General features: G+C 48.3%; 1 pseudogene; it reads left to right on the top strand.

Moving 5' to 3' along the window:
• The first annotated feature begins 774 nt into the window (after nt 1-774).
• On the top strand, nt 775-9,466 carry LOC131096429 (serine/threonine-protein kinase PAK 1-like; annotated as a pseudogene).
• The last annotated feature ends 3,552 nt before the right edge of the window (nt 9,467-13,018 follow it).

Consider the following 13,018-nt stretch of genomic DNA (forward strand, 5'->3'; position numbering starts at 1 on the left):
ATCAGCAGAGGGGCGATCATCAAAACCAGGTGAATGAAAGAGTGGCAGCCACTCCACTCATGAAATGTCCTCTCTTTTGTTTATTAGAGAACATGAAGGAACAGCTGATGCAGAGCTTCAGACAGCTCACAGTATGATCAAGGCAAGGCATAAGCAGCTGGAGGAAGAAATGAAAATCATCAGAGAGAAAATTAATCGCTTCCGTCAGTCTCTGCAAAACCAAGTGAGTGAAAGAGGGATGCAGCCCCTGCAGTCACCAGTCTGGTGGTTTCTGCCCTTCTTGCCTTTCCAGTGCAGAGCAGCGGGGCGTGGGGTGATTCCTCTGAGTGCCATGCTGCTGTAGTGTGTGTATCACAGTCACGCTGAAGGACATTTCCCGGTGTGCTGAATCTCAACTGCTGCCCTGGACAGTGAAACTTGTCCTTTGGCCTTTTGGCCAGCAGTCATCCAAATTGATTCCTGCTGGCCTGTTCCTGCTCTCCTTTTTTCTTGTGGTGTTTTTACAGTGGAACTTGGTAACCCAGATGGAGGATTGAAACAAGCTGTTGTATCCCCTGTCAGTCTGTTCTTTGCCTTTCCTCACAGTCGATGACTCCCGGCTGGCAGGGACAAGCTGTAGTGGCTGAGTGCTTTGTTCTGTTTGACTTGAGGTGCAAGTGTTGACATCTCACCGGGCAGCCTGCGAAGACTTGCAGGGAATGTGTGGCAATGAAGGACCCCAAGTTAGAAGTAAGGTACAGGAATTGTGCCCACCAGAAATGCTCCAGGTCCAGCATGGGCTCTGAACCTGCTGCTGCAGCAGCATCACCTCGAGGAAGCCCTTCTGTGAAACCTGGGAACTCAGGCTGGGGCACATCCCGGGAACAGGAGATTGAGGAGGAGTACCTGGAGCTGCTGGGTACGTCTGGGGTGTTTCTTATCTGAGGGACAGTGTGTTGTGTGCAGGTGTCAGCAGAGCTGTACCAAATGCTCCTCCTGAGCTCGGTGTCACAGGGCCATTTAGGACTCCCCAGAGGCAGTGCTGTGCTCCGAGGCAGCGAGAGAGCTCTGGGTGTTCCTGCTGCCTCTGAGGGCACCTGGGACTGGCTTGGGTTTGCCTGAGCTTCCCTCTCTGCTAAAGGCTGAAGCAGGGATTGTTCTTGGATCAGCAGAAGGCTGTGACCTAGCAAATGATCTAGGCAAGTCCTGTGTGCTAGTGGCCAAACTGAACAGAATTTTTAGCTTCCTAAATTCTCCTTAGACTCCTGACTTGCAACCAGTCATCACAGCAAAAAAACTTCACAGAAATGGACTGGCTTTGGAGTTTTGTCTTTTTGGTTGGGGATTTTTTTTTGGGGGGGGTGGGGTGGGATTGCTTTTCTGCTGTTCATTTTTGGTGGGGGTTTTTTGTTGTGTTTTTCTCCATCCTGAAGGAGCCCTTCTACCCCACGTTTTACTGGTGTCATTTTTATGACTGTTACTGTTACCACTACTACATCTGCAGTTTATTTTCATGAGAATGCTATATTTTTGTCAATAAGAGAATGCTATCTTTTTGTCAATAAGAACTACTTTGAAAGAACATCAGGTTACAGGACAAACAGAGAGCACAAGGTATTTTCCATGTGCCGCCAAAGAAAAAACAGAGACTTTGATAACAAACTTGATTTAATCTTCTAGTTTTATGCTTATCAAGATGTGTCCAGGAGACACATCCAAGTGGCGTGATCACATAAAACTGTACTGCAGGCATTTCTCAGGAGAGAGCCTCCAGCCCAGCCATGGTATATCCCTCAGATCCATGGCACTTTTCCTTACCTGATTCCCACTCTTTCCCATGACTGTTAGAATCCTACCCATTGGCCCAGGCCCTGCTGAGATCAGTCTCTAGGAAAACACATCAAGCCCTTTGTGATTCTGCAGCACAACCCAATGAATCTGCTTCTTGCCCGTTACAGCTGCCAGTGCTGTGCTCTCAGATAAGAGACCTGGTGGGGCTGAGACCAGAGCCCAGTGGATTCTGTGTCTGCCATCACCTGTTGGGACAAAAAGGGCACTGATCTGTGCCTCGGTGTGGCTGATCTCAAAGCCCATCCTGTTGTGTCCTGAATGGGGGTAACAGCTTGTCTGGGGCTCAGGCTCACTCTGGCTTCTTCCCATCAGTGCCTGTCAGTGCTTATGCTGGGGCTTTGCCAGCCTTGTTGTGGTCGCTGCCCTGTCCCTGAGGGCTGGAGGGACTGCAGAGGCTGGAGCCTTCCTTAGCTGGGAGAGGGGCATCTTTGAGCTCAGCCTGCTCACAAACAGGTCAGGGTCCTGATGCTGAAAGCCCTGTCAGGATCGGTTACAGCTTGAGCTGCTCTGGTTTACAAATGGGAAGGCATTCCTTTGGCAAACTGCTGAAAGGTGGGGAAGATGTCCTCCTCTCCTGGGATTGTATGTCCCTGTGCTTTGTTTCCTGTCAAGAGAACTCTTCAAAGGTCTGTACAAATCAGTCTCTGTGCTGGCCACCTGTGCTGCAGGGCTGTCTGCCTGGTTGTGGTTGTTGTTACCCAGCCGACCACAAAGGGCTCAGGCGCTGGGGCTGCCTTTTGTATCTCCTGGAAGCTGGGATCTCTGCTTTAAAGTCAGCATCTTGCATTTTGTTTCCCTCAGGGAGAATGGTGAACACCACTGAAAATCCCCTGATGAAATACACGCATCTGAATTATATTGGCAGCAGGTGAGTCCAACAGCAGTTACTCCTGCACAGCCATGGGCCAGGTGTTTTTGGGGTGGAATGTCTATCCAGCGTGAAGTCAGGACAGCTGCAAAGATGATCACACACTGGGGATAGATCGTCCCATCTCTCAATGCTGCTCAAAATTTGTGAGTGGGCTCAGAAGGCATTGTCAGAGATGCCTTGCTACCGAGGTCTTGCCTGCATCAAGGAACAGGACCTGGAAGGTCTTCTTGTCTCTCAAGTGTGGGACAGCTCTGTGTTAATTTCTTTAGCATTTTTTGTGTGTCTCAAAATCATACTGGCACACTAATGAAAAGAGAAGAAACTTGCTTGCCTGAAAGAGCAACCTATGCCCTATCAAAGCTGTGAGAACAATTCTTTCCCCTGGTTTGAAGAGGGAAACACTCTGTGATCAGGCTAGGAACCACACCGTTTAGACAGTGAAACCCAAGAGGAAAGACTAAACTCCCTTTAGAAGTTGAACCCCAGTGCTTCAGGAACAGGCCCAGTGCCCATGCACTTGAGAGGAAAATGCATCGTCTCCCTTCTGGCAGAGCCCTCCTGCATCCTGCAGGTTTTGACACTTCCAGTAGAGATCTCCTGTGTGGGCTGGCTTTCACTGCAAGATCTAAACAGCTTCTCCTTTCTCTGCTTCTGTTTTGTTTCTAGGGGGTTCGGAGATGTTTATAGAGCACTCGACACTGCCACAGGAGGAGAGGTAAATGTCAACAGCCCCTGCACGCTCTGCTGCACTCGAGGGCTTTCCCCTCTGGTGTGAGCTGTGGCTGGAGCTTTGGGCAGAGCTGTGCTGAAAAGGCACAAGAAGCACAGACTGGTGCCAGCCCACAGAACACATTTGGGACTTTGTCCTCCTCAGCTGCCGGAAGGAAGGCACGGAGGGCAGCGGTTCCTTTCAGAGAAGGACGCGCTCACTCGCTCTCCATTGCTAAAACAAAGGTGGTGCCTGCGAGCACCTCACTGCTCTTTGGGGCTACAGCTTCAGAGGCCTGAATTCTCATTTCTGGCTGTCAGCAAATCCATCTGAAAGTTACTGGTAGTTCCTTAGCCACCTGCAGTGCTGCACTTGGGAACTGCACGTAGGGAGAGATCTGCAAGGCGTCCCTGAAAGCCCTAAGCCCTGCCCATATCACAAGATGTATCCACAGAGTATTAAGGCATGGATTCCTTCTGAGTCCCAAACAAAGCAGCAGAGAGTGTGGTCAGAGGTTTGTGGGTGATAACTGAGACACCGCTGTTACCAAGTGGTCAAGGCAAAATGTCAGTGGCCCCACGTGTCCTGTAACTGGCTCCCAAGGGAGCAGAGAAATGGGCTGTTGGAATGTCAGTTCCTGATTACTGCAGTGCCTAATCACAAGGCAGTTTGGCACAGCTCAGCTGTGTCATTGCAAAATCACTCGCTCCACATGTCTTGTGGTCTCGTGCCACCAACCCCTCAAGTTACTGATTTTCAATGTCATTTTAGGTGGCAATAAAAAAAATAAATCTTCAAGGAGTGAGGAGGAAGGAGCTAACCTTTAATGAAATAATGATCATGAAGAGGTATAGGAGTCCCAATGTTGTGAATTATTTAGACAGGTGAGAGGTCATGGTCTTATCCCATGGATGTGTGTTTACATAAAGCAAATATGAGAGGTTAAAAACCCACTTTGGTCAGTGGCAGCAAGTAAAGCTGTTAATTTTTATTTATTCATATTTCTCTACTCATCTCCAATGGATGAGAAGAGAGTGCATCTTGTCTGCATGAGTCTTCCCTGCCACACTTACTTTGATAATTACTCCAAAATTATTCAAAACCTGGATCAGCTGTATCTTCCTAACTCAATAGCCTCAAAGTTCACTGCCTCCACATTTATTTGGGATTGTTATTTTAAAGTTTCTTAAGTGCAGATGAACCATCCTCAAGTGGATTTCCCTTGGATTGTTGCCCCTCTTTGCCATTGCTGTGCATGCCAGGAAGACTAGGTGCCTATTTCCAGAAACACCATGCCTGGCATGTTTTATATCTGGGCTCTTTCTAAACTGCACTTTTCATTTGCTGCCCATCTAAGACATCTCCTTTTTCACAGATGTGTCTTTCTCTATGAGACTGCACAGATTGCAAATAATGCACAGCCAAGAGGGAATGTCTATTCCTTTGATTCTGTCCTTGTCACAAAGGCATCTGGAAATAAGAAACCTGGAAGCAAAAAATCAACGTAGCCATGCATGTTCATCTCTACCCCCTTGTTTCCTTCTTTCAGCTACCTTCTGGGCGAGGAACTCTTGCTGGTTATAGAGTACATGGATGGAGGTGTCCTGAGCGACATCGTCAGCCAGACCTGCCTGTCTGAAGATGAGATGGCAGCCATCAGTCGGGAGGTCAGCAATCCCATCTGTGTTTCCAAGGGCTTGGGCAGGATTGTCTGGGAAACAGGGGCTCAGAACAGGAGAAGTTTCCTGTGCCGAGCTTGTTTCTGTGTTGCTGGTATGCTATGGGCAAGTAAAAGCATCTCAAGTGAAAGGCCTGCCAGTGTCCCTGCACTCCCTGTACTCAGTGCCAGTACTCTTATCTCCTGCTGTTGTATTCTCGCTCTGTCTCTTGTATTTGTAGTTGCTGTTCTCCACCTTGCCTCTCTAAATGTTTGCCTGGAGTCTGTCTTCACTGCATTCCTGTCCTGTAAAAGCAAAGGTGCTGGTGGCAGGATTTGAAACAAAGAGCAAAGAAAGAAGAGAGAGACTCGTTTCTCTCAGTGCTCAGCTAAAAAGGATAGGAGCGCAGCCAGAATGCTCTTTGCTTCTGAGCACATGCACTGCAGCACGAGTCGTCCTGGCTGGTTGGCAGGGGACAGCCTACAGCAGCAGGTGCTGTTGCTCTTTCAAAAGCTGACATGCCTTTCCTCAGAAAGGTCCTGCTCTGCAAGTGTTGGAGCAGCAAGCTCTTCCTCTCAGAGGCCATGACTGTTCTGCCATTACTCCCCATTCCCCTGGAGAGGGAATCTTTTAGATTCTTTGTTTCCTTTCTTGTGTGATGAAATCACATCACTCATTTTTGCCCTTCTGTTTCTGTTTTCTCGCTCAGTGCCTGCAAGGACTAGATTTTCTTCATTCAAACGATGTGGTCCATCGAGATGTGAAGAGTGACAACATCCTTCTCAGAACCGACGGTTTTGTCAAGCTGGGTCAGTATATTCTTGGTGAGGTGCAGCTTTCCAGGGATGTGGGTGTGGGGCTGCTTGGCGTGACTGCCAGCTCCCCAAAAATGGTGCTGGTGGCAGTGCAGGGACCCCTGCTGCGAGTTGAGGGCACGGTTGCAACGTGCACAGAGGTAGAAGGAGCCATAAGCAGTCAAGAGTGGCCTTGCTCTGTGTGGGTCCCTTCCAGAGGGAGGGAGTTACAAGTCTAAAGTTTCCAAAGAACAAAAGCCACTGCTAGAGGCAGTGTAAAACATGGGGGGATTTTTAAAGTCGCCAATGCCAGGAGATTCAACAGAGCAATTTCAAACTTCTACTGGGGAATTCTTTTGCTTGCTTTCCTAATTGCACAGAATTCAGATAAAACCAGTATTTTGTTTTCTCCTCAGCTGATTTTGGCCTCTCTACTCAGCTCACCCCTTAGCAGAGCAAACGGTGCTTGGTAACCGGGACTCCTTGGTGGATGGCGCCTGAAGTGGTGACAGGTCACCCATATGGCCCCAAAGTGGACATATGGTCGTTTGGAATTGTGGGAATTGAAATGATAGAACAAGAACCTCCTTACTTGGGCGAAAGTTCTGGCACGGTAAGGAGCAAATACTCACTGATCCCACTGTCTTTCTCACCTGTCCCATGTCCTGTGTGCCACTGGACAAAATCCCATTGCCATCTGCTGGAACTACTTCCACCAAGGTCCCCTCCTACAAATGTCCCTGCAACACATCAGCATCTGCTGTAATTTTGGTTGCATCAGTGGGGGAACTCAAGCCTTACCACATGCAAACAAACTCCAAACAAACTCCATTCTCACTCAACACTTTCCTTTGGGTTAAGTGGTTCCAGTTCTTTTGTCTGTGTAGATGGCCTTAATAACAGGGAAAAAGCATCTTAAAAGTGTTGTTATCTTTCCAGAAATGAAGGAAGGAAACCCAAACCCAACAAAGTTTCTAAAACCGTGGTCTTTAGAGAGGAACCTAACCCTGTGTGCAGTTTCTTCTCACTGGAAAACATGGGCATGAGGGTGTCATGCACAGAGTCTCTTCTGTTTCTTGTGCAGTGCTGCTGAAACACTCAGTGACCGTGTTTCTCTCCTAGCCCAAGCCACATTCTGCACATTCTGTAACATTCTGTAACATTCTGTCACCAAGCCAGAGCCTGGTGATATGGAGAGCCTGCCAAAACCTCCTGTTTGTTTCCTGGCACTTTCTTGCATGGGCCTACCATTAATGCATTGACTTGAGCAGCCAAATGACTAGAGGGTGTCCATAGGGATGGAACCTCTCCTTCTTCTGACCTAGACAATTTTTCTTTGGCTGCAAAAATGGGAAGCTGAAATTTTCAGACTGCTGAGAGACAGAGCTGCAAGTGGCTCCTGTGTGCCCAAGCAGGCATTTTCATCCCAATACATTTGTGCAGGCATCTTAATGTGTCTGTGTTGAAGAGGAGATTGTAAATGTTTGTTTCCCTACCTGGGTATTAACTGATGGATTTCCTTTCTTTTCTTCCAATTCCCATTGTTTTCAAGAACAGCACAAAAAGCTTGATGAGTTTTGTTCTAGGGCACGTGCGCTTAAAGGACCAACAAGCACTGCAGAGATGCCTTTCATGTACTAACCCTTGAAATTAGTATAGCAAAGTCCCTCTTCCAAAAACCATCTCAAGCTGACATGAATCCTCAGAGAAGCAAATGTCCTTTTGCTGATGTAGTTCCCACTAACTAGGTCAGGCAATGAAATCAGCTGCCAAGGCAAGATCTGCAGGATGGTGGAAAAGCTGTGGCTGCATCGGGGTTTGGGTTTTTGGTTGGTAAAGGAAAGTCATCCCTGGGTCTGTGCCAGGGCAGAAACTGCCACTGAAGAACAGAGGTTAAACAAAGGGATCTGGGAGAGCCTTAGAGATGTGAAAGCAGGAGGTGGAGCCTGGTGTCTCCTTTCTCTTCAGGCTACATACCTGATAGCCACAGTAGGGACTCCACAGCTGCGGCAGCCCAAGCTCCTCTCGGCTTTGCTGCGTGACTTCCTGAGCTGCTGCCTGCAGAGAGACGAGGAGCAGCGCTGGTCTGCCAAGGAGCTCCTGCAGGTAAAATGTGAAGGGGCTGCAGGTGAAACAGGCTCTGAGGGATGGGCTCCTCCTCCACTCAAGCCCAAGGCAGCAGATGAGCCCCCTTCCTCCTCACCTCCACTCTTGCTGCTCTTCAAATGAAAACACTGAGGAATCCTAGACTGGGCTGGGCTGGCAGGGCCCTGTAAAAGTCCTGTGGTGCAAGTGTCCTGCAATGAGCAGGGACATCCTTAAAGAGATCAGGTTGCTCAGAGCCCGTTGCCACCGGAGCCGGAATGGTTGCAGGGATGGGGCATCTACAAGCTCTTGGGGCAAGCTGTGCCAGGGTTGCACCATGCTCTGAGTACACAAGTTCTTCCTTAGACCTACTCTGATTAGATGCCCTTAGTGTTTAAAAATATTTGTCCATATCCTATTGTAACTGGCCCTGTTAAAAAAGATGTCCCGCACTTTCTTCAAAGCCACTCTGAAGTCTTGGAAAGTGGCAATAAAGTCTCCCTGGGGCCTGTCCTTCACCAAACTGAATAACTCCAGCTCCCTCTGCATATCCTGTGAGGAGAGGTGCTCTGTCCTCTGACTGTGTCTGTTGCCCTCTTTTGTGATTTGGTGGAGTATTTAGTTTTATCTAATGGCAAAAGAATTGAAGTAGAGCAAAGCAGGGTACAGAGACATGAAATGGTGGTGGAGGAACCCAAGAAAGCCAGTCCCAGCTGAGCAGTCAGAGATTTGGCTGTGGGCAGGAGGGGCTGTGGGGGGCTCACTGTGAGCCTCTGAGGGGCCCTGGTTGGTGCCCCCCAGCCCACCCTCAGAGGTTTCTGCCATGCAAACAGGGACAGCTGGGAGGGACTTGTCCCAGCCCCATCTGCTGCCTGGCACGCTCAAGCAGACGGGAACTGTGCCAGGGTTACTGCCAGGTTGTGTGACAGAGAGGGAACTGCAGGGCCCAGTGCCACTGGGCTGGCCCTGCTGGGAAGGAAGGTGCCATCCAGCACACGAGGGGCAGGGCATGGAACGGTAGACACTGCTTTCTGTCCCTGTGGGAATCAGCACAGTGCCTGTCTTTCAAAGGCAGGGACCCATGTGAGTCATTGGAGTTTCCTGAAAGGAAGAAAACCCCAGGGACAGAAAGCACCATTTCTAGAGCGCTAGCAGGGCAAAAATCCCAGCATGATGAAGACATCACAATAAACAGATGAGTGGGATTCTGGGCCAGGTTTGCCTGTGATGGCAAGGTCTTGCACATTGGGGATGACTGGGGAGCAGATGGTCCCATTGCTCCTCTTTCTGGGTCTTTCCAGGAACTTGATGTATTCTGATTGAGTCCCGGAAGCAATGAGCTTGGAAAGTAATGGTTCCCTGTTCTTTGTTTTTTTTGGTTTTTTTTTTTTTTTTTTTTTTTTCTGGTGGACAGCATCCATTTGTAACTTCAGCCAAGCCACCATTCATCCTGGCACAAGTCATCAACTCAGTGAAGAAGATGAATAACCCTAACCCTAACTCTAAACCTAAAACCTAACCCTAACCTTAAATGCTAACCCAAACCCTAACCCTATCCCTATCTCTATCCCTTACCCTTTCCCTTACCCTTTCCCTAACCCCAACCCTAAGCCTCAGCCAAAGCCTAAACCTAAACCCAAACCTGAACCTAAGTCTAAGCCTAAGCCTTAGCCTAAGCCTAAGCCTAAACCTAAGCCTAAGCCTAAGCCTAAGCCTAAACCTAACCCTAACCCTAGGAGACGAGAACATAGCAATCATGTCAAGATGTTATCTCTGTTACCAGTTTAGAGTAGGATTGTAGAGTAGGGTTGCTAAAGAGATTTGTAGCATAGAATTATAGATTAGAGTTGTAATTAATAAAGTTTCTGAAACATCAACTCACTTGGAAGATTCTCCTCCTTCTGACCCCTTCAGAAAATTCAACATTTTTTTCTGAATTACCAATTGTTTTTTATTGGTACTAAGTCACACATATGGCTTTTTTTGTATGGTTTCATAAGTGAGGAGGGCTCTTCTTCATTCATCCTCTCCAGACCGCACTGCCTTTGGAATATGACCCACTGGCTGGTTATGGCACAGCTGTGGTATTTCTAGTTGAGGCAGAAAGGGCAATGGCATTTGAAGGCAAAACCAAAGGAAGAATGAGGCAGCCCAAACACCCTGTGCAGATGCAGGCCTTCAGCTGTGACTGGAGAGCAGTGGGGTTCCTGCCACTTGGATTTGTATCCCTAAATGCAATAATCTCTTTGGCTGGAGGAGAGCCTTGCTCAAGTGAGAAAGCAGAAAGATCAGAGAGGGTGCTCGGGAAGGTCTCCTGTGGCGCAGAGCTGTCAGCGCCTGTGAGGTGAGAGTGGGCCCGGCCTTGCCCGGGCTGGAGCCCCAGCAGAGCCCCGGCAGAGGCCGGAGCAGCCTGAGCCCCAGCAGAGGCAGGCTGGAAGGAGGCCCTTGGAGCTGCAAGAGGCAGCAGCCGGGCCCTGGGTGCCTCTTGCTGGGAGCGGGCGAATCCTCCGCTCTCAGAGCCCAGGTGGCAGCTGGCTGCTGCCGAGGGGAAGCGCAGCCGTGCTGGGCACAGCCCGGCCTGGAGGCCATGGCCGTCTGGAGTGTGCCCAGGAGCAGAGAAAGGCCAAGGGCAGCCGCGGGCCGCTGGACTACCTGAGGATTCCTCCTCTTCTGCTGGCTGCCCTGCAACTCCTGGCAAAGGCCAGCAGTGTGTGCAGCACTCTGGGCACTGGGGCAGGGAGCCAGGCTGCTTGGCCGGCTGGAGCACAGGGCAGCTCCTTCAGGCCCAGCACTTGTGCCAGGGAAGTGAGGCCAGCGTGAGGCAGGGACAGCTTGGCAGGGCCCATCTGCAGGATCCAGCGCCTCACGAAGCTCTGGGAGGAAGCGCCTGCAACCCTGCAGTTCTGCACTGAGCCAGAGCAAAGGTGTGAGATGCAGAGTGTTTGGCAGAAATATTCAGGCCCACCAGGCCAGCCTGCTTTGTGCTCTGTGGTGCACAGCAAGCGCTGTGCAATGCAGCTCTGAGCTGCTGGGAGAGAGGCAGTCGGGGATGTGCCTGAGGTGAGTCAAGGGCTTAGCTGAAAATGTAATGAGGAAAATTGAAAAGTGCAGATGGGTCAAGGGCCCAGCTGGGAATAGAATTGGGATAGTAGAAGATTGCATATTTTAGTTAAGATTTTAAAATTAGGTAAGAAGCTAAGTTAGTAATACAGGTAGCAGAAATCATGTACCCCAGTTAAAGAGTACCAAATATATTAGGAACATAAAGCTAGGAGTGACAGGGATAGAGGAAGCAATTGTGAAGAAGCTGAGACCATAGAAAGACCTTGCCTTAAGAATAATTGAACAGTTAGGAGAGGCTTGGACCATGAGCAGCTGGTCAAAAGGTCTTGCCAACTGGCCATGGGAGGAGAGTTCACCATGAGGAAGACTGCTTTCTTCCTCCCATACAACCACTCCCTCTTTTCAAAATCCCACCAATCCAGTTAAGGGAATACAATTGTGCAGCTGTAATAGATATTCAGCTGATAAAAATGCGAAGCAGGCAGTAATAGTTATGTATTATGGGTCCTTAGAAACCTAATGTAAAACCTTTTCTGTAGAAATAGAGAGCAGGAGTCTGTAACTCCTTGCACGTGTCTCTGGAAACTAGTTCACATGTGACCACGGCTGCAATAAATACCCTTCTTTTCTACTATAATTAGTTGAAGAGTCATCTGTCCGTGCTTCAAGGGTTATGCTGGAGTAGTGAACTGATTTGGATGGGAGCAGAAGAGTTTCAGCAGGCAAGTTTTGGAAGAGATGGAAGGCTCTTGTGACTGAAGGGAAAGCCATTTGGAAATGAGAAATGATCCCAAAGTCCATCCAATTGTATCTTTGTGTCTGAATTTAAATCAGAATGATTATAGATAGCTTCATGCAATTTGTCTACAAATTTATCAAAGTCTTCATTCTTTCTTTGACAAATCTGTGTAAAAGACATAGTGTGTAACTTATCTGGAAGTGCAAGAAATGCATTACATGCTAGTTGTTGGCTCATCTGTAAGACTTGATCAATGCTCCTAGCCTGGGCAGTGGCAGTAGGCCCGGGCCCTTTGCCAAGTAACTGTTGTGCTGTTAAACCATACAGAGGATCACCCTGCACTCTAGCTCTTGCAGCTTCTTGAGCACACTTTTCCTCCCAGCTTTTATGAAACATCACCTGCTGATAGGGTGGCATTATAAGTCTTATTAGGGTATGCACATCAGCTGGAATTAATGCGTTAGATGGAAAAATATACTGCAGAAGTGACTGTGCAAGTTGGCATTTTCAACCAAATTGTGAAAATGCAGCTCTCATCTTTTCTAAAATCTTCCAATCGAAAGGTTCTCAAACTCTACTTGCAGCATTAGTTACTACAAGAAAAGCTTCTACATCATTGGAGAGAAAAGTCCCTTCTACAATAGCTTCTGCAATAACATTTTTCTACTTTTGTTTCTCTTTGGTGGAGATAAAGCTTGGCCTGCAATTCCTCAGAAAGGATTAGGAGGACCATGCTAGTTTGGGAAATTGACACTGTTTGCCCCTAGTATTCAACAGATGCTTGACATCAGGCACAAATTCCAACGTCCAAAATGTAGTGAGCATCTATTAGGCTCAGACTGCAAGGATAACATAGAATTGTGGAATTGGCCTTCGGTTATCCTGGCATCACTTTTTACACCAGGATTAGCTTCATCACAGGCCCTTACATCATTCAAACGATTGGCTTGTTGGACAGGAAAACAAATTAACATTACATCTGCAATCCGGAATGAGCTTACCACTGATGTAGGTAGTATACACCACGCTGTGTTACAGGATAGGACTGTTATAAATTTTTTGTTGCTAGCACAAGGAGATGAGCGTGAAGATTTTGAAGGGATGTGTTGCATGAATCTCTCTGACCACTCTGGATCTATTGACAAGAAATTGTCATTGCTTAAGGAGAATATGAAAAAGCTCACAGTGGTTGAGAATTCTTTTGATGAGTGGCTAAAATCCTGGGGAATAACAGGCTAGCTCAAGGATTTAGTACCCTTTGGCATAATG

Source organism: Melospiza georgiana, unplaced genomic scaffold (genome assembly GCF_028018845.1).
Source record: "Melospiza georgiana isolate bMelGeo1 unplaced genomic scaffold, bMelGeo1.pri scaffold_29, whole genome shotgun sequence".
Classification (NCBI taxonomy): domain Eukaryota; kingdom Metazoa; phylum Chordata; class Aves; order Passeriformes; family Passerellidae; genus Melospiza; species Melospiza georgiana.